At 43.3% G+C, this 21,295-nt stretch overlaps 1 protein-coding gene and 1 non-coding gene across 3 annotated transcripts in view; both read right to left on the bottom strand.

The window, feature by feature from the left end:
- COP1 (COP1 E3 ubiquitin ligase) overlaps positions 1-21,295 on the bottom strand; it is a 181,186-nt gene that overhangs the window by 22,069 nt on the left and 137,822 nt on the right. The window lies entirely within an intron of this gene.
- On the bottom strand, positions 4,975-5,112 carry LOC143836957 (small Cajal body-specific RNA 3). Its single transcript, XR_013230867.1, has one exon.

The following is a 21,295-nucleotide window of genomic DNA, read 5'->3' as shown; positions in this document are numbered from 1 at the left end:
TTATTTATCAGCATCTCACAAGTCTTAAATTACCTCCATGTATTGACTGCAGTTTCCTACAGTTACCTGGCAGCTGCCAAGATTTTCTTCTTAGCTTTGTTATTAATGTAATATTTGACCTTGGAGCAAGTCAGATAGTCACAGTGCCTCAGTCTGCTGATCTGAAAATCCAAGATGCTACTTACCTGACCGTGGCCCTCCGCACTGCTAAAATTCAAGACATGCATCTGGATTATCTGATGAACTGTATGGTACTAATTTAGGATATTATTTTTAGTGATTGGATCATTAATTATATGTGCAAATATAACTGATTTATTGTCATGATGGGGCTGGAATTTAATAAAGCAGAATATTAATGCCAAAGCAAAGTCAATTTAGAGCCACTACTATTGTCCTCATAATAAGATGGAACACCAATTGCAACCATAGTAACAAAGCGAAAGAGAAATGAGAGGAGACAGGAAAAGGGCATACTTAGGAGATGCTCTGCCTACTCTTCCCATATCCTGGTTGACTATTTACAGTTCTATGTGGCTGTGAGTGTACCAAGGGGTAAGTTGCTTGTAAGCATCATGCCTGATTTCCCCCAGTATCTCTCTAATCAGTGGAAGCTTCAAAATACATAAGCATAGGCATCAAACGCATTTGTTACAATGGCTGGAACTGGTATAAATGTCACATTGTTGGGCCGGGCCATGGGTGCCATAATATTAATGCCAGAGACTTTTTACTACTGCTCGTGACCCACACCCCTCCTCAGCACCCACCTAACCATCTTTTGCTCAATATGCACAAGATGTTTTGCACGGCACAGAAAACTATTGCCTGACACTCAAGGCACAACAACCAGAGACTCTTTGTCTGCAGGCCATAAGTTTGACATGCCTGTATTCATATTTATTTTGTAGCAAAAAAAAAATTCTTATGATGGATATTACGAACCAGGGCATTGGGATATTGAGGACTGATCCAAAACACAACATTGTTCTCTTAAACATTACTATCTCAGGCTGTTGAGAATTGCCCTCCACTCAGGAATTCCTCCCAATATTTCATGTATTTGTGACTGGTCTCTGTTCATTTACAGGAGCCCAGGGACAGACTACTAGCTGAGGAGGAGGTCGAAGAGAGAAGCCGCCAACCTCCCAGCACAACACACTCAAACTCTTGGTAATGGTAATGAGACTGGCCATGACTGAATCAGGGAAGACTAAGATGACAAAAGGAAAACTCTTCCTTTGAGACAGGAAAGAATAGCAAGGTCATCCCAAGGGGAAAAGGGAGAAAGACAGAGGTTATTTAAAGTCAGGACACAAGGAAGATCTTATCATAACCTTAGATTCTAACTCCTTGGATGAACAGAAACCATGATTAGACTAAGCTTTTACCTAGGGAAACCATCTTGTTCATGCAGCAAGGGAATAAATGTATTTTTTTTATATTATATTATTTATTATTATATAAAGCATTTACAGAGAAATTGAGAAGAAAAAGCGACCAGCTGATATGGTTTGCCATCTCTTTTAACATACATATTCAGTTCCCATCACATATTATTCCTAATCTAGAAATTTTTACCATTTTTCTTAGCCAAGTGATTGTTAATACATATGAGAGTATGATCTGTTATAAGAATACATTCTGTTATTATCTTAAATGATATTAGGTCAGTCCCCTTCATGAATTGGCCCTGACCTAAAAGTTACTACTGCTGTCTTGTTAATGCCTATGAAGTATGGTTTGTCATCCTCTTTTAGCATACATATTGACATACATATTCAATTCCCATCGCATATTAATCCTGATCTAGGAGTTATTACCATCTTTCTTAGCAAAGTAGTTGTTGATACATATGAGAGTATAATCTATTATAAGGATATATTCTATTATTGTCTTAGATGATATAAAGTCAGTTCCCTTCATATATTGGTCCTGTCCTAAAAGTTACTGCTGCTGTCTTTCCCACAGGAAGTCAGGAGAGTACTCCATTGTTCAACTCATCCTTCAGGTGGTCGCAGAAAATGAAATTGTGTTTTTTTCCATAGTAGAGTGTTTCTGATTGTCCTTCTGTCAGGGCCAAAGAAATCTCTTACTTGATTCTTGCTTGCAGTCGCCTTTGAGTAGGCTCTGAATACTTTGTCAATCTGGATCTCTTCCTCTGGTCGCACAGGAATATCTCCTGATAGCTTCCTGGTTGCTATCGCTTTTGAATAGACTCTTTTTATTTTGCTGATCCAAATCATTTCCTGCTCTGAATAGACTTCCAGGTTTTCGGTGCTTTCCTTCCTTGAATCTGTTTTCCCAGGTTCTTCAAAGGTACTTTGGGTTTTTACATCTCTGGCTCTCTCTCCCTCTTGTTGATTAACTTCCAAACATTGAGTTTTCGTTTGATTTATTATTGGCAAAGCTGTATCAGCTGCTCTCTTCGGACCGTCGGCTCCGTCCAAAAGCTCCCCCTTAATCCCACGGATTTCCTTTTCCAGCTTATTGACTGCTTTCAGTATCTTTGAGTTCCCTTCGCATAACAAATGGAAAAGCTGTGCCTTAGTTAATTTCTCCATAGTTCCAGGCAGTCACAAATTATAAACAAAAAGTCTCGTAAGGTCTCGCGGGAGCACGGGCGATCCCAAATTATCAGTTTGTCGATCTCCGTATCAAGTCAGCTACCCCCACTGAACTCTCTCTTTGTTTGGTTAGTGGGTATAATTAGCTGGGAGTCTCTCACTCGGCGAAAGAGGGAATTCACTTGTAAATTGGTTGAGGGGGGGGGGAAGAGCTTGTGGAAAAAGAAAGGGAAGAGCCAGAAAGCTTTCAATCCTTACTGTTGTAGACTTTCAGCTTCTGTCAACGCTCCTGTCAATCTGGTAAAAGATGGTCTGGGAAGAATGTAGGGTCAGCTGGTCGTTTCAAGTTCTTTGCGACAAGGATGCCATCGTGACCTTGAGCACACGCCGCTATTAATCCGGGGAGTTCGGTCCCCCTACCTCCCCACGGATCTGTACGACCCTCAGGATGCCGTTCCCGGTTCCTGGGGCGACCGGCGAGCAGATTTGCGTATCTGCTCAGGTCAGCCAGGTGCAAAAGCTCCTGACCCTCGGCATGGCTTAAGAGCTGAACAGAAGTCCAGCTTTTTATGGCGCCATCTTCAGTCGACTCCCGGGAATAAATGTATTGATGAACTTTAAACTCTTGCAGCCTCAAGAAAAGCTGGCCTGTCCTAAATAAAATATCATTTCAGAAGTAATTAATGTAGGGATAGAGGACTGTACATCTTCACCTTTTCTTTGTTCCCTTGCTTAGCTTGAACACAACATGTGGACTATTTTAATTTATTTATTATTTTGAATGCTCTAATCTCAGTAAACTTACCATGCCTGTTTGGTTTTGTTATCTGGAGTGTGGTAATGGGGAAGGGCAGCAGAGAAGCTTGCTATCCCTGGAGGACTATTGCTTGAAATTGCAATCTTGCAATAGATTATCCTTCAGCTTGCTTGCAGAAAAGTACTGGAAGGTAGAACCTATACAAGGTAATGCTGGTAGACTGTGTGAGATATATGTCTGGCAGGAGACACTCCCAGAGTCATTGGTAGCGGTAGGTGGATACCGAGTTCAGTTTTAGTACCTGTTGCAAACATAGTACATGGGCAGCAAGGGGAAGGTACGATAAAAGCGGTTTTATGCCCTATTTCTTCTCTAATTATGACCACCATGAAATTTGCCTTTTATGTAGCAGCTGCACACTTAAGTTATCTACTACCGGCCTAAATTCTCTCTTGGTCTATTGCTGCCAAGCTAAGAGCTCATCAGTGTATACCTGAAGCTGGGATTTCTTCCCCAGGCATGCATCATTTACACTTGCTCACACTGAAACTCACATGCCATTTTCAGGGCCAGTTCCTGGTTTGGGAAGGCCCTGGACAAACAGTACCCAGGATACCATGGCCTCCTTTTCACTTCCCCAATTGCATGCCTCCCCACCTGCCCATGCATGCTTCTCTTGCTTGCAAGTCCTTCCAGCTCCCATGCTCAGTTGCCTGCACCACCTTTCCATGCCAGCATATGCCCGTAGGTGCAGCCGCTAGTGCTGGTGCCGTTGCCACTGGAGTGCCTACACTGTGTACCACCCACATACCCTTCCTCGGGAATTCTGGGCATGGATACAGACAGGTAGCAGGGAACCAGCACTGGGCCCCACCCTAATTCCTGGGCCCTGGCTGCTGTCCCAATACAGGTTCGCTGACATTGGCCCTGCCCATTATCACTTCCCTTTTTAATACAGTGGTGCAGCCAAAGGGGCCTTTATCCTTCATAGTAGCCAATCAGAAGGAACAGAAGAGGTTTGCAAGCGTGTTCGTTCATGTCAATCATTAGTTTAGCCCAGCAAGCCTCTTGGGGGGATGAAATGAAAATGATGCCATTGTGGCAATGAATTCTATTTCTAAGTAGCTGGTTACCTAAACATGGACACAATCAGAGAGACTGATCAACAAGTAGAAGAGGAGGAGGAACAGGAAGAAGAGGAAGGAGGTTTGGTTCTTATACACCACTTTTCTTTCTCTGAAGGAGTCTCAAAAGGGCTTATAATGGCCTTCCCTTTCCTCTCCCTACAACAGACACCCTATGAGGGAGGTGATGTTCTGTGAAAACAGCGCTATCAGGGTTGTTATGAGCCCAAGGTCACCCAGCTGGCTGCCTGTGGAAGAGTAGGGAATCAAACATGGCTCATCAGATTAGCAGCTGCTGCTCTTAACCACTACACAAAGATGACTCTCAGTGGGACTACTCAGAATCCCAGAGCTATTTAATGGTAGTTTCTCCCAGGAAAGCTTTTATACTATAGGATGGCACTGTAGCCCTACACAACAACAGCATTTCTCTGCTCCTACTCACCTCTTTTTAATAGTCAACTCATTGTGGAAGACCAGGCTGTCGCAATGCCAGCAGCACTGGGGATTATGTACAGATTTTGAAAGTGTATGAAGGGGAACGATCTGGCTCAGCTAGCTGTTCTAAACCAGACAGAGACCTTCACTTTACTTTAGGAAGACTGAGAGAGCAGACAAAAGACATTTTCATTTGCCTGCTTTGGAGGTCTATTCAGCTTCCAGATAGAGAGAGATTCATTACTGAGAGTCCCTTTATTAACCCTCCTCCCCCTTTTGCAACCCAAGTCCCTGTCTGCATCACATCTGAAATTAAGCACATGTTAATGCATACAAAAAAGCTAAAGAAAGAGAGAGACAGAAGGAAAATTAATTAAGCGGGCAAGTTTAATCCAGGTCATACCTATTGTTAGCACACAAGGAGGAAAAAAAACACTTCTAAAGAGCTCACCATACTGCATACGTCTCCCCTCCCCATCATGTAAATTTTACAATTAAATCAGTTTAGCAACTGATTATTCAATACAGGTCCCCCCCACCCTTGCTAAACTGATCTTCAGTAACTTCTCCAAACAGAAAAAAGGATAAGGATTTCAACTGGATTACTATCTTGGATAGAAAAACAACATTCCTGTCTTCCTCCCCTGTCCTCCAGTAAGAATCTGAACTCACATCAGATTCCCACTTGCTTTTATTTTATTTATATTTTGACTTATAGGCTGCCCACCTCCTGATAAGTCAAAATCAGTACAATGAATTTAAGTTTTAAAATACATCAAAATGGTCTATATGCATCACTCCTACTCTGTGCCTGAGGTAAGATAGTTATAGTTGGCCAGGCACAGACGGAGTGTCATGAACTCCAAGTTCCTAGTTCTCGACCCCTTTTGAGGTTTGCTTGATTACTTTGTGCTCCCGGATTTCCCGCTGTGTTGTGGCACCTTCCTGGGCCTGCTCGAGAGTGCCCCTCCCACCCCCTGCTGACATTTCAAAGCCTCATCCCACATTCACTTCCTTATCTTTTCTCACAAGGCTGTCCCCACTGGGAGCTCAGTCTAAATACTAGATGGCAGGTTGGGTTGTTTTGGCTTCTTGTAGATTAGAGGAAACCACACTGCTCTTTTTGTGTGAATCAATGCTGCCCCTATGCCCCCCTCACCTAGGTAGGGTATATGTGCTTTGCAACCCCCTTCCTCAGTGTCTTCATCTTGATTCCTGTCTAAAAGCTTATGCAATGTGCTGATCTTTGTCCTGATTCTCCAAATAAAAACTTTTAGTTAAAGCTTCATCCTGAATCCCGAGAGTGAAGTCTGTTGTGCGAATCTGCTGGATCCCAACTGCTTGGTTCCTGACACGGAGGGATAGTGGGGTGGGGTGGGGGTGTCTGGCTGGGAGCCTGGCTTGATGGTGATGGTGGTCCTTGCCCTCAACCAAATGCCTGGTGGAAGAAAGCCACCTTGCAAGCCCTCTGGAACTTAGGAAGGTCTGTGAGGGTTCACACTTCAGCCAGCAACTCATTCCACCAGGCTGGAGCCCGGGAGGAAAAGGCCCTAGCCCTTGGGTCAAGGCCATGTGCACCTCGCAGGGGTCAGGGACCAGCAGGAAGTTGGCATTTGCTAAGCAAAGAGTTCTCCGGGGGACGTATTCAGAGAGGTGGCCCCTCAGGTACACAGGTACCAGATCACGTGAGGTCTTATTGCAAGGTGACTCTGAATGCAACATATGCCTATTTCAGAGAGGTGTTGAGTTCAATAGGCCTGTGCCATGTAGATTTTCTTTGTAAAAACAAATTACTTAAGAAAGAGTTTTGTTTACCTGGGGGGAGGGGGGGGACAGAATTCCACAATCTTGAGGTATTTGTGCATTTTAAATTACCCAGACGCTTCCCTATTATGTGCTCTAAAACATTTTTATTTATTACTTGAACTCCATTCAGCTTCAAAGTGGGATCAGTTCATTACCAGCGAAGTGGGAGCCTCTTATTACCATTTTAAACAATGTCACGGGTGCTGGGTTCTGTTTTGACATCAGCACTGAAGAACTGCAGGAAGAAGAGGAGGAACAGGACGTGTGGGACACTAAGGCATTTCTCCCATGTCCCCCTTCAGTCTGAGAGCCTCCGAGCAGCGCTCGCTTTCACCTGTTTTTACAACATCCCTATACGACTAGAAGGGCTACAAACCTTTAAATTAAAAGATGTCAGAAGGCAGAGAGGAAGATTGGATATCAAAGTTCAGAATTGCAGCATAAGCTTGTGGCTTCCATACACTGCCCAACCAATATCACAGGTTATTAAAAAGAGAGAGAGACTGATTCTCCTTTCGTCAGCAATGAGGAATGAGACAGTGTCCAAAACACATAAAATTTTATTTTTCATCCCAATCAAGATCACCTGACACCAGAGTTTTCAATCAAACAAAATTATTTCCCAAGGACCATCAGGCATTGGGGTGGATTCCACTGTAAAGGTCTGCTCGGTGAAGGGGTGGGGTGATTTTGATAGATCCTTTCCTCCCACCCTTCCTGCTGTTCCCAAGGAACCCGTCCCGGAATATTTGGTAACCAGTGGAGGCTGCAGCGGGAGGCAAGGAAGACCCACAGATGGAAATGCCTTCTTTGAGCGGACAATTTACCATGGTTTCCAAGCTGCTGAAGTCTTCCAGCAACACTCCTCATTTCTCAGGAATGGCTGCCTTGATTGAGCTTGCTGTGCCGCAACAGGTTGGATTGTAATGGCAATATTGTCAAACATCGCACTGATTTTCTTCCCCTCCCCGCATCAACAGATAAACCGGAAAAGCGTGCCTATTCCTGGGACAGCCTCAGTAGGATGCATGCCATATGGGGAAAGCACATGGAAGCTTTTCGAGATGGATTGTGACTCCACGGAGCCAAACAAAAATAGCTCAACAAAATGTGAGACACTTTTCTGTAGTGAAGCGAGGAGTTAAAACTTCCTCCGCAGCACCCCGGGGTGTTTCGTTATAATCAGCTTTGCAGAACAAGTGGAACCACGTTTCCTATAGGTTATGTAATAAAAGTACCTGGATAGCCCAGGCTAGCTCGAACTTGTCAGCTAAGCAGGGTCGGATCTGGCCATGGTCTGGATGGGAGACCTCCAAGGAACACCAGGGTCATGAGGAGGAGGGTAGAAAAAGGAAAACCAACTCTGAAATCTTTTGCCTTGAAAACCCTACGGCAGGGGTAGTCAACCTGTGGTCCTTCAGATGTCCATGGACTACAATTCCCATGAGCCCCTGCCAGCAAATGCTGGCAGGGGCTCATGGGAATTGTAGTCCATGGACATCTGAAGGACCACAGGTTGACTACCCCTGCCCTACGGGGTTGCCTTAAGGAATCTGTGACTTGACAACACTTCCAGTCGCCGTGCCACACAAGAGGAAAGAAAAGCGACCATCAGGTATAGACTACCAAGGCAATACAGAATATACAGGATAATGATAATCTTCTTAGCATTTCTATAGTATCTTCAGTACGCAGAGTGGTTCACATTTATTATCACAGTAATCCTTAAACTAGCTGTGGAGGGACAAGCCTGCAGTATCATCTCTATATTGCAGTTCTGAGCTGAGAGAACAGTGCCTTGCCCAGGGAACCCCCCTCATGACTATTTTTGCTCCTCTGGAGGCCTCTTGAATCACAGCTCCCTCTCTTTGTTAACCACTATCCTGTACATTCTCTCACACTGATGTTCCACATAATAGCCTTGGACAGACAAGTCAGTTCTCTAGGTGCAGATTTACTCAATAGTCCTAGAGACCAGAAAACAATTTGGGAAAGCTTATCCTTTTGTGCTACATCTCTCCCCTCCCACCTCCCACCTTTCCAATGGAAATCTGGGGGAAATGCTAAAAGATTAGAGGTTTTCACATTCAAAATGCATGGCATGAAAAAATCAAAGTTTTTTTTTTCAGTTTCTCTAATGGGAAAAAATGGGCAAATTGGGACAGCACTGAAAAATCTCCTATGGGTTTTTTTTTCTGGTAATAAAACCCTTGTCTTACAAAACATATAATTCATTCCTGTACTGTAGATATATACAACATTTTCAAGTTGTTTTTGTTGTTGTTGTTTAAATGTAAATAAATTTGCAAGTCCATGTTTTAGGATCTATACATGTTGGCAGTCCTAGATATAGCGACTATGAGAGTGCGTCTGTCGAAGTAATATACTTTCTTTGGTTTATTGCACAATTTGTTTTCTGCTTTCAAGATTTACTTGTTCTTACCTCTCAAATGCCAAAAATTACATCAACAATGGTAGCACAGGATGAAGCAGTTTGCTACTCTCTCTCAAGCAGTGGGTAGACTTGCATTCATATTTTTGAATTGCATACATATGCCAAATAGTACAATGTTATATGTTAGGTTATTAATAGCACCTCTGATATTGTTATGAGACAGCCAGCTTGGAGTGGTGGTTAGGAGCATGGACTTTTAATATGGCAATCTGGCTTTGATTCCCCATTTCCCCCACATGCAGCCACAGCATTGATAAAGCTGTTCTGGTCAAGCAGGAATATCAGGGGTCTCTCAGCCTTACCCACCTCACAGGGTGTCTGTTGTGGGGAGAGGAAAGGGAAGGTGACTGTAAACTGCTTTGAGACTCCTTCTGGTAGAGAAAAGCGGCATATAAGAACCAACTCTTCTTCTTCTTATATCAGTAAAACAAGTACTGCATATATTTCAGTTTTTACTCCAGAGAACAATGGGAGGATTTTCTTTTAAAGCCATTTCTCTGGGATTTCAAAATTTCCAGAAATGTTATCTCTTTCAATAGAGCTTACTTTCCAGGATCAACACACAGAATTGTAGGGCAGGATTTAAAAATTATTATTCTGGCTTCGGCTAGATCATATACTGAGGTTTACATGGGGGTATGTGTGACTTTATTATAGAAATATGTGTTGTACAGTGCCCCAAAGCCTGGATGCAGCCTCTAAATCTATCTAATAATAATCTCAACAGCTTCCAGATGTCCTCAGGGAATAAACCATCCCAGGACACTGGTGGGCAGTTCTGTCAACCTCTAGATTGATCTCTAGACTAGGGAAGTAACCCAGAAGGTTGACTCAGCTGCTCTGTCTCTGGCTGAATGGAGCCTGCGCAACAACAGAGATGTTAGGTGGAAAGGTTTCTGTTGCTTTATTTTGCTGCAGAAATATTTCCATTTCTAAAGTTTCAGTGTTGCATGTAATTAACAACTAATGGGTTTCCACTGTCAATTTAAAGTTAGGAAAACCTGGAAGCTTCAATGTTGTAATTTATATTTTACCAGTGACTATCCCTGGGGGATTCGGGGAGAGTAAATAGACAATATGATCATTCCAACAAAAATGAAGTTATTAACTTGCACAACTGCTCGTGCGGATCAATTCAAAGTCAAAGCCAAAATTCGTACTTCTCTCTCCTTCTCACGTTGCAGAAGGGATATTGCAATCACAATGATATGAAATTAACTAGCGGAGTGATGCTACATAAACTGGCAGAGAAACTGAGGTGTCCCCATAACCTCTGCAGAAGAGAATTAAATTCTGTTGAGATACAGGAGTGGAAAACGATGACATTTCATGTGCAGCTCTCTGGGTGTGTTACAATGAGCATGTCAGTAGGGTTTTTTCCCTTTAAACAATGTAAGGGAAGCACGTACAACATTGTCTTTAAACTTTTACCGGTATTATTCCAATAAAAATAATACCCACACAATGATCTATATTTGTTTAAATATTTAAACCATACTTGATTCCCCTTGCTCCCAATCAAAATTATTTATTCGTTTTTAAATTTATACCCCACCTCTCACGACAATGTCGCCTCGAGGCAGCTTACAGAATACGACTATAAAAGAGTATATCCCATACAATCCCATTAAACCTACCATTACATTAATCATAATATCTCACAGTTACAAGATGGCGGTAAACAATAATCTCCCCAACCCAACTCTGCTGATTCCAACCAAGGATCAAGTTTTGGTGTAGTGGTTAGGAGTGCGGACTTCTAATCTGGCAAGCCAGGTTCGATTTTGCCCTCCCCCACATGCAGCCAACTGGGTGACCTTGGGCTCGCCATGGCGCTGATAAAGCTGTTCTGACTGAGCAGTAATATCAGGGCTCTCTCAGCCTCCCCTCCCTCACAGGGTGATTGTTGTGGGGAGTGGAAAGGGAAGGCTATTGTAAGCCACTTTGAGACTCCTTTGGGTAGAAAAAAGCGGCATATAAGAACCAACTCTTCTTCTTCTTAATATTTCCATCCAAGAATTTGCTGGCATTGGGATAGAAAATCAAAACAAACACAGAAGTCAAAGACAACCTGCTGGAGCCGATCAATCTCCATTTAGGACATGGGATAATTTCCTCGTAATATTCCCCATTCAAATTATTTCAGAAAAGCCATACTGCTTGCTGTTCAGTACCCTGCTGTTCTGGGGAATGGTGGCTGAAAGGGAGGGCATCTCAGAAGGAACAAGTTTGAGCACCAAATAAGGCTAACTTAACACCAACTCTGTTGCAGGGATGATGACAGAGAGAAGTTACTAACCATGTCAACCCAGAATTATTTCAATGGATGAAGAACCTGTTTCATGCATGCTGGGATAAGGATGCCGTAAAACTCTTGACCAGCTCTTCTGCCAAGTTTGCCAAGCATGCTGCAAATAAAATTCCCCATGCAGACTGGTCATGCCTATTGACATAGTCATATTACTGGCTATTTCCAGATCAAACAGTCAAGCTTGTATAGACTCAATTCAGTCAGTGCAACTAGAAAATGTTGACAGGGTACTTGGAATGTGCCCCATTGTTTGCCTGCTTGACCCTGCCCCTTCGTGGCTTATTACATCTAGAACCAGGTGAGAGGGCAGTGGACTGGGCTAAATCCATAAAGTTGGAAAGTCCTTGTTAATATTAAGAGACTACTGAGAACAGAAGAAGAGAATGTCATGCCAGCCAGCGGAAGAATGTATTTCAGTATGAAAGGGGATGGGAATTGATTTGAGCCAGTGCAGAACTGAAGCCCCCATGCCGTCATCCATCCTGTGTCAGGCATACCATCATCAGAGACTCTGTAGGGCCAGCAGCAGAATGCAACTAATAGTACTAGTGTGAAGAAGGGACCTTATCCTCTACCACTGTAAGAGGAAATTGAGTCTCATTAGAATTCCCACTCATCAGACACTGCATCTTTCCTATGACCAGAAGGAGGTTACTGGCTGCACAGCTATTCCCAGTGTATTGTTGCTTCCATAGCTATGCGCTTATTCTGAAGAGTAAACATGGAAAAAGTCAGGAGGGATGGAGACAGCTAGGCAAGTAATTATACTGGAGAATGTAATCTATTTCCCACTCTCTGGATTAGTGCGGTTTATAGACATTCCGCTCGCATAGGTGTTGCTGTTGATTTACTCAACAGAAGTCACAGTGACAATGAGAACACATGGCAATTATCCTCTGCTATTTTATCAGGCGGCTGATTCTTTTAAAGGGATTAACAATTGGAGTTATGAAAACAAGAAAAAAAACACACAACTATTGGTATTCTAGGCTGAAATTCTGCCCACCCCAATTTATGATGAACTGGGTGTTTGCTTTATTAATCTAGCTAACTGCAGTGGCAGCAAAACAATCAACTACCACCAGAGACTACAAATGAATTCATTTTTGCAGTAATTTATGAACTAGGTGTGTAAACACGGGAGTCTGGATGTGTGTACGCATAGCAGCTGCGTGATGTTCTTCCATGGGATTCAAGAGCTTTTCAGCTGTTCACAAATCTCACGTCTAAAAAGGCCACAAAAATGAAATCTGCCCCCTCTATGTTATAATATCCATACATATCAGAAAGCTGCCAGCTGCCCTGCAATGTACAGCTGTGCACGTAATTAAGGGCTGCATGGGCCAATTCTACAAGAAAAAAAAAAGGAAAACAAGACAAAGGGTTCAATATACCCAGTGCCTGCCACTGACCACAACTTTTTCTGTGTGTATGTCTACACAGTTCACAGCCCAGCCCAGCAACTCCAGTTTCTCCATGTAGTTTATTGTTCATTCTGGTCCTAAATCCGAACATTGTCAGGACATCCGGAAACTCGCCTCTGGCGATTCGGCAAGAGTCATGAGGTTCGGAGAGACAAATTGGAGAGTCAGTATGGTGCAGTGGTGAAGAAAGTTAAACTAGGATCTGGGAGAGTCAGGCTCAATCCCCCCTTGTACTTTGGAAACTTGCTGGGGGCCCTTGGGCCAGCCATACACTCTCAGTCTAATGTACCTCACAGTGTTGTTGTTGAGGACGAAATGCAAGAGAACAATGTAAGCTGCTATGAGTCCCCTCACTGGGGAGCAAGGTGGGTTACAAAGGAATAAGATCAATCTGGAGAGAATCGGTAGGAGGTTACTTCATGCTTTGTCATTGGAACGAACTCTCCCTGGAGACAATGAGATTTTTCCAATTCAGAGAGATCTTTAATGGCACATAAGGGTACTTTAGAACATAAGATATATGCACTTCTAACACTGGAAGGCTGAAGAATGAGTAAGTGAGTGGGAATCTTCAGCCTGAAACTAAGGATTGGCTGGGTTTTTATACTGCCAGCTTTCTACTCCACTTCTTGTATTTTGGGCTCCCTTTAACCCTCACAGCTACATACCTCTCAACGCACTCCATCAAATTGTCTCGCCTTTGTTGCACCTTCCCTACTTCCCAGCAAAACTTTTCAATTAAAAAAGATGTTCTGAACTGGAAAGATGGCCAAATTTAATTGGAACAGTTCGTTCTGCAAGTCATGATTTCCTTCTGCAAAGGAATCTGAGATGCCTTCCTTAAAACTCAACACACTTAGGCTCCCCGCAATGCCACTTTTAAACAAAAGTGCTAAAGCCAAGAGATACACAGAGGCCACGGAATGGCCGACTTTAAGCACTCTAATGACTGCAGCAGAGAGAGAGAGAGAGAGAGAGAGAGAGAGAGAGAGAGAGAGAGGAGATCTTTGAACTGAAAGTTGCTAACCAACCTCATGCAGCTGCTTTAAAAAATAAAGATCTACTCAGCTCTCTGCCACCAAAAGCCTGCCGTGCTCCAGTGACACTATATAAACTTGCATTCATTCAGCTCTTGCCTTTTTCTGAAACACAACATCGTACAGAGTGAAAGCGAAGAGCGCCATTAAAAGCGAAAGGATAATTATCTTCACCGTCTTAAACTAGAAACAGAAGTAGTTCAAGGCCATAAATCTGGGTGCAAGTGCTTCTACATCAGTGCTTCAATTTCACCAAGAGGCAAAAACTGTCTAACTGAAACTTTAAATGGAGGCAGGTAAACATACACACGCACATCATTAGCCCACGGCTTTTCTACAACATTTAAATATTGTGGGAATATTAAGCAATAACTGCGGCAAAAGTCTAATTAACAGACTGAAAGGAGTTGACAGTCAATGGACAAGGTACATTAAAAGCTGCAGCAGCCCCACCTTCCCTGCAACAGGGAAATTATGCCTGCTTCACTGAGACACCTCCCACAAAGCTGCAAGTTAAATGGGACCTGATGCCGTTCACTCCACTGAACAAGCTGCATTAATGATTAGGCGAAAGCATTTAAAGTGGCAGCATTCAGACAGCTGGATGCTACCGGTCTCAACATTCTCTTGGCTTACTGCTGCTGCCCTTGAAGACGACTCTCTTATAACAGTGGTTCTCAACCTTCCTAATGCTGCGACGCTTTAATACAGTTCCTCATGTTGTGGTGACTCCCAACCATACAATTATGCAAGGGTTCTTTCACAGAAATTAAACCCAAACTGACCAATGGTGTGAAGATAGTGTATGAAGACTCGTGGCTAGCCCCCAAACCTTTAACCACGGATATGGAAATGGCCACATCCACATCAGCTCAAAGAAAACGTTGAGTATATTTTAACCAGCAACGTTCTGTGAAATGGCTAGCCAGTCTTTTTTTTTTCCCCTCAGCACGAAAAGCCAAAACAAGAAGAACATGGTTTCACTTTGGTTATTGTTAGATATTTACTGCCATTTTGAAAGAATGGCAAATAATTTTATCATCAACTGCAGTAAGGGTTCTTGATGATCAAAGCAGTAAGGGTTCTTGATGATTTTCTACTTAAATTGCTAGGAGCACAAGAGAGCATACAAAGTTGTGTGCTCACATACACGCACCTGCAATTTTGGGAGAAAATTAGCTGTATTATATGAATAAAAAACTATGATAAGTTATCCGGAATCAGTTATTCACTCTGTAGTGTTGCACCATAACAATGTCACCTAATATCTAACTCTGGCTTCCGGTTAGACGGAAGTTCCCAATACCTTTACTTTTAAAAATTACAAATACTAGCCTGTGTACTTCTGTTTGACTCCTCCCTGTCCCAGCTTGTCTCTCTCTTGCATGCACACTTTCAAATATTTCAGGTCAGTTTTCCAGTTTAAGCAGTAACATACATCCTTAACATGCAGTGTACACCAGCCTTCCTCAACTTTTTTAGTGATGAGAAACTCCTGAAACATACTTCAGACCTTAAGAAAACCCAGAAGTGGCGCAATCATGCAGAACATGGATGGAAAACATATCTGTGTACATGCCCACTGAGGACCCCTCCTTTTCCTACTCCATCCAGGCCCATCATTGGCCTTTTTTTGGGGGGGGGGAGGACAGGTTGACAAGACCATATACAGCCTTATCACCCAATAAGAGTTTAACATTAAAAAATATATATATTAAAATTAATTAACTCCCACCCATTCGGGAGACCCTTTCAGGGCTGTCAAAATATCCTAGGGTTTCATGAAACCCTGGTTGAGAAAGCCTGATTCACATAGAGAATTTGAGCTGTAGCCAAACAGTCTAAACACATCAATTAAAGCAGTATCCAAGCTCTCCGAAACAGCATAATCTCGGGCAATTTTGGAAAAGCAGGTGGATTCGTAGATAGTAGAATGTTAGGCAATGTGGTAATGGAGTTAAAAATAGCAGGTAATAAAAACACCATTATCCTCCCTATACAAATGTTTTTTTTTTAAAGCAAGCCAATAAGCTGCTTGTTGACATTCCATTCATTTCTGTACTGTAAAACTAAAACAGTTTGGGTTTTGCAATTAAAGAGGTCACAAAGGTAGGTTACAGAATTAGGAGAGCTTCTCCCCAAAAGCAGCCTGGGAGATCACAAGAAACAGATGGTTGCTAATTGCAGGCAATCCATGAAGACTGAGGAATGGTGGACAGGGCGTCTTGACCTTCTAAAACCATCTTCTTGTGTGTGAGAACTAATTTCCTAAAGAGGAAATTCTAGGGAGCCCTGTGTCTGGCCCAAGAGGCAACAAATGGGAAAACAGATACAATGCTTTAAAATTTTTTTAAAAACTTTAAAAGAAGAGTTTCTTCTAATAACCTCCCTCCTGTACTTTGCATATATTATCTAAAGACCCTCATTGAAGGTCTGAAGTGTCAAAACACTGAAATTCTGAAGCTGCAAGCCTGATGCTAATAACACAGTAGGACAATCTCATGATGCTCTCAAGAGCAGGACTCCTGAGGTAGGAATAACCTAATGAAGAGTCACTACAGTGGGCTAGGCACCTTCCTCCAATTATTTATGTACTAAAAAGCATCCACTATGGGGCTCTGTAAGGGGACAGGAAGCAAACTTTCAACAAGCATTATATGCAAACGCAGGCAGGCACAATTCCTCTGGGAAAACATGACATGAGAATTACTTGGCACAAAAATTACTCTCCTCCCATAATGTGCATATATAAAAATTGACGTTAAGCAAACAGCCACACTTCTTGTCTAACAGATTTCAATCTAAGCGATTCGCTTCCTTGATGGGGGTTGTTTACAGAACAAACGGAGACACCAAAAAGACTTCTATGTAGAAATTGTGCTTTGGCTGAACAATGAAAAAAAAATACAGCTGAATGCTCCTTTTGGCTGCAGATTGCCTGCAAGAAATAAAACAGACTGCTTATATGTTTATGAACATGTAATGCTGCTGATTTAAAAAAAATATATTAGGGTGGCTTTGCTACCTAGTGGTGAGTTCTCTTGCATTGCTTTAAATTGCAGCATTTTAAACCTACGTTTCTATTGTCACATTCTTTTGCTACCTGACTCAAGCAGATAACCGGGGATTCATCCTGGCATCTAAGCAACATTTTTTACATCTTTGCAAAATAAATGTTAAATGTATAACTTTGTGGATGCTCAGAGGTTAACCTAAAATTATTACTACCAGTAGGCAAAAAACTGCAGAACACGTTGTCTCTCTCTCTCTCTGGCTTCCTTTCAGCTCAGTGTTAATTTGTATACTGGCAGGTTAGTCAAGACAGCAAAATGGTTAACAGCGGTGCACTCTAATCTGGGGACTTGGGTTTGATTCCTCACTCTTCCACCTGAAGTCTGCTGGGTGTTCTTGGGCCAGTCACACTTCTCTCAGAACTCTCTCAGCCCTACCTACCTCACAAGGTGCCTGTTGTAGGGACAAGAAAATGATTTTAAGCACCTTGAGACTCCTAAGGGCTAAGAAAAAGCAGGAAATAAAACCTACTCTTCGTTTGCTTTTTCTTGGAGCACTGTGAGCTGGCTGGTACCATCTTTACCACTCCTCGGCAGGATGGCAGAGACTCAGTGGGCTGCAATTGTCTGTCCTTAGTGTGGAGACAAAAAGATCTGAGGATTCCTTTTGGAGGGAGAGGAGAGTTATGCCTAAAGGAAGTAAGTCAACAAAATGACAGGAAAAGTGAGGCAGGGACCGAACCTGAAAAAAAATCAGCTAACTTTAAGATCATTCTGTCCATCTCATTCTTCTACACAGGGGTAAGTTTTAGATCTAGGGCGAGAGGGTATACTTATTTACTTTTGCTTAACTACATGCTTTCCTTTTTTGTTATTTAACTGGTATTATGGTGATCTGTCTGTACCCACACCAAAGCCTAATATTGCTGAGAATTAATGAGATACAAAGAGAAGGCCCGAAGATTCCAGCCTGGCTGTGAACTGCTCCAATAAGACAAGAGTCCAAGGTTTCACCAAATTACAGGTAGATTTGGAGCAGGAAGGCCAGTTCTCAATTTGAAGCACAGTCTCTTAAGAAATATCCTGTTTGGGGCAATAAAAAGGACATAAAAGGAAAATGATGTGTTTGGGGGTGGAATAACACTGACCATCCAATGAACAACCAATCAGGTAGGCTGTGTCCCACCCTTAGCCACATCCCTCTCCAACTTCTTCCACATGGAAGAAATGCCAGCCCGCTCTACTGGACTGACAGCAAAAGGTAAGCTAACTAGTGAGTACAAGCTGGAGGGGTGCAGAGCCTGTGGTCGCCCAGCCAGTGCCTGGGGCCTGGGAAGGAAGGGGAACGCAGCCCTGGGCTCACTGCCACATGGGGGGTGGTGGAAGGTTGGGCGGCCAATGGGTGGGAGCTGGGAAGGAAGAGGAAGCAGCCATGGGGGGAGGGGCAGTCACCGTGCAGAGGCAGAAAGTAGGGCCTGGGAAACAGGGGGACCAGCGATGCGAGGCATTGCAGTCAGCCGTCCGTATCCACCCCCAAGCTTTGCACTCAGGTGGCTGCGCGGGCTGTCTGAGCCCTCGCCTGATGCCAGGAGGGCAGTTGTGAGGTTTTTTGGGGAGTGAAGCCTCAGCCTCGCTGCCTTCAAGCTGCTCACTTGGGAGGCTGCACTAGCAGGCAGGAGGGGAGGAACTACGATGCGAGGCCTCGCCTGTGCTGCCTTCAAGCCTCCCAACTCAAGCAGCTGCCTGCCCCCTTCCTTCCTTCCTTCCTTCCTTCCTTCCTTCCTTCCTTCCTTCCTTCCTTCCTTCCTTCCTTCCTTCCTTCCTTCCTTCCTTCCTTCCTTCCTTCCTCCCTCCCCCCCTCCCCCCCCATCTAGAGATCCTAGCACCCATTGTATTCTGGGGGACAAAGGGCTTTGCCCCTAGTCATTAGGCCCTCCATCTCCACAAGCAGGTTTGGGGAGACTAACAGCCTACATCTCCAGTTAAAAACATCACTATTCTATTACTACCACAGCTTCACTGGCCATTCTGTTCATTAACTGTTCAGAGACTGTGGTGCAGGAAGGAGCCAGCTTAACTGGAAAGGACATGAGATGGGAGAAGCAGAGGCCCATAGTTAGTCTTCTGTTTATTCTGGTCTCAACCATAGGCCTGGTGGAACAGCACCGTTTTACAAGCCCTGTGGAACTTCATCAGTTACTCACGTCTCACAAACGGCATAGGAATCAAGCACCTGTATTTTGCTAAGAGCCAAAGATTTCCTCCCACTCTTCACTGGATTAGAAATTGAGGGAAACATGGGAATAAGAGTGTGTGTGTGTGTGTGTGGGTGGTGGTGGGGGTTTGTTAAAGTATAAAATAAAATGCTGCAGCTTCAAGAACATGAAAAATGTGTAAAAACAATTGCAATGTAAATGTTCAAGTTACAGGTAGAGTTCAGCCCAACTTCTAACATTTCTGTGGGAGAGGCAAGCCCATTCACCACTATTCAAAGATTAACAACACTTAAATACCTAGTGTCAGAGGGACTGCATGTATCCCATGGGTAGAGCAAACCCAACGACTGCCAACACTCAATCCTTGTTCTAATTGTCCCAATCATCTCACCCACCCACAAGTCATAAGAATTTCCTAATTGCTGTTAACAGCGAGAGCAAGTTGACATTGTGGTGGAAACTGCCAGCAAGTTACAGCTTCATTTATGGAGACCCCGTGGAGCTTTCAAGGCAAACGACCGTTCAGAGGTAATGGTTCACTATTCCCTGCCTCTACATTACAACCCTGGTATTCCTTTATGAAGACACCAATAGACCATGTCTCACTCACATATACAATTTGATTTTGCAGTCAACAGTACTATTTATGCATTGATAACCAGGGTTGTAGTTGGAGATCTACTGGGATTACCACTAATCTCCAAGTGATAGGAAACAGGTTGACCTAGAGAAAATGGCCACTTTAGAAGGTGGATTTTATGGCAGTATAGACTCCTACAGTCCCTCCCCTCCCTAAACCCCATCCCTCAGGCTCTACCCAAAAAATCTCCAGGTATTTCCCAACCCAGAGCTGGCAACCCTACTGATACCCCTCCCTTTTTCCACAACAAAGACTCAAAGCAATTTATATCATTCTCTTATCCATTTCATCCTCACGGGAACTCTGGAAGATAGGTTAGGCTGAGTGCGTGAGATTGGTTTAAGGACACCCAGCATGTTTCCATGGCAGAAAAGGGATTCCATTCTGAGGTTTCAAACTACTGCACCACGCTGATAGCACCCGTCCTATCATTTTGCAGAATTAGGAAGTGATCAGAGCTAAGAATTCTAACATTATGAGTGAGACGGTAGTCAATCACTATATGCAAATGCTTCAAAACAGGTAAGACTGGCAAAAGCATGAAGAAGAGAAGAGCTGGGTTTTTTTTGTTCCCTGCTGTTCACTGCCTGAAGGAGTCTCAAAGCGGCTTACAATCACCCACCCTTCCTCTCCCCACAACAGAGACCCTGTGAGGGAGGTGGGACTGAGAGCTCTGAGAGAATTGTGATTGGCCCAGGGTCACTCAGCTGGTTGCATGTGAAGGATGAGTGGGGAAAGAAACCCTATAGTCCAGATTATAGTCCACCACTCTTAACCACTACACCAAGCTGAGGCATGCCAGGGCTCTGCTCAGGTGATTGTTGACTAGGTTATGGGGCTTTGTACACACATTTCTGAATTCCACAGAGCTGAAGAGACAAGCCCCTCCAGTCCCCTTCTTGGGGACTTAAAAATTACACACTTCTCACACCTCCTTATCAGGAATGTGAACTGCCACACCGCACATACCTGGTTTCAGCATTACAGTACTTACATTAAATTAAAATGAAACAACATGCTCCCCCCCCCAAAAAAAAACAGTCAATAAGCAGTCGACAGACATTATTTTAATCGTGGACAATTGGTCCGTTTTGATTACCGAAAAAGAAAACCCACACTGAAACAGAGTTACAGAAATGTATCGAATGAACTTCTTCAGGCAATGTCATGTTTTACAGAACATGTGAACCTGCCACCCCCAACCCCACTTTCAAAACAAAAACATTCCCCAGCAGGAAGTTAAAGACTGCTCTGATGATTCAGAATATATATTCAATATAAAACATAATGTGTGGAACTGCAATCTGGGGCCATTTGCACAATGCCACATTCTTACTGAATGTGACTTCTTGCTTCAAGTGGAGTTCATTCTCAAGCTTCTGTATTTCCACATAAAGGCCAATTTATCGAAAATGACTATTTCTGTGTTTTTTTTAATGTCAAAACATCTATCAGCAGGGGGGTTAATGTTATTCTAATGGTTCAAAGTTACCTTTCAGCAAAGTATAC

This window comes from Paroedura picta, chromosome 4, assembly GCF_049243985.1.
Source record: "Paroedura picta isolate Pp20150507F chromosome 4, Ppicta_v3.0, whole genome shotgun sequence".
Lineage (NCBI taxonomy): Eukaryota > Metazoa > Chordata > Lepidosauria > Squamata > Gekkonidae > Paroedura > Paroedura picta.
This window is presented reverse-complemented; position numbering and strand designations above follow the sequence as displayed.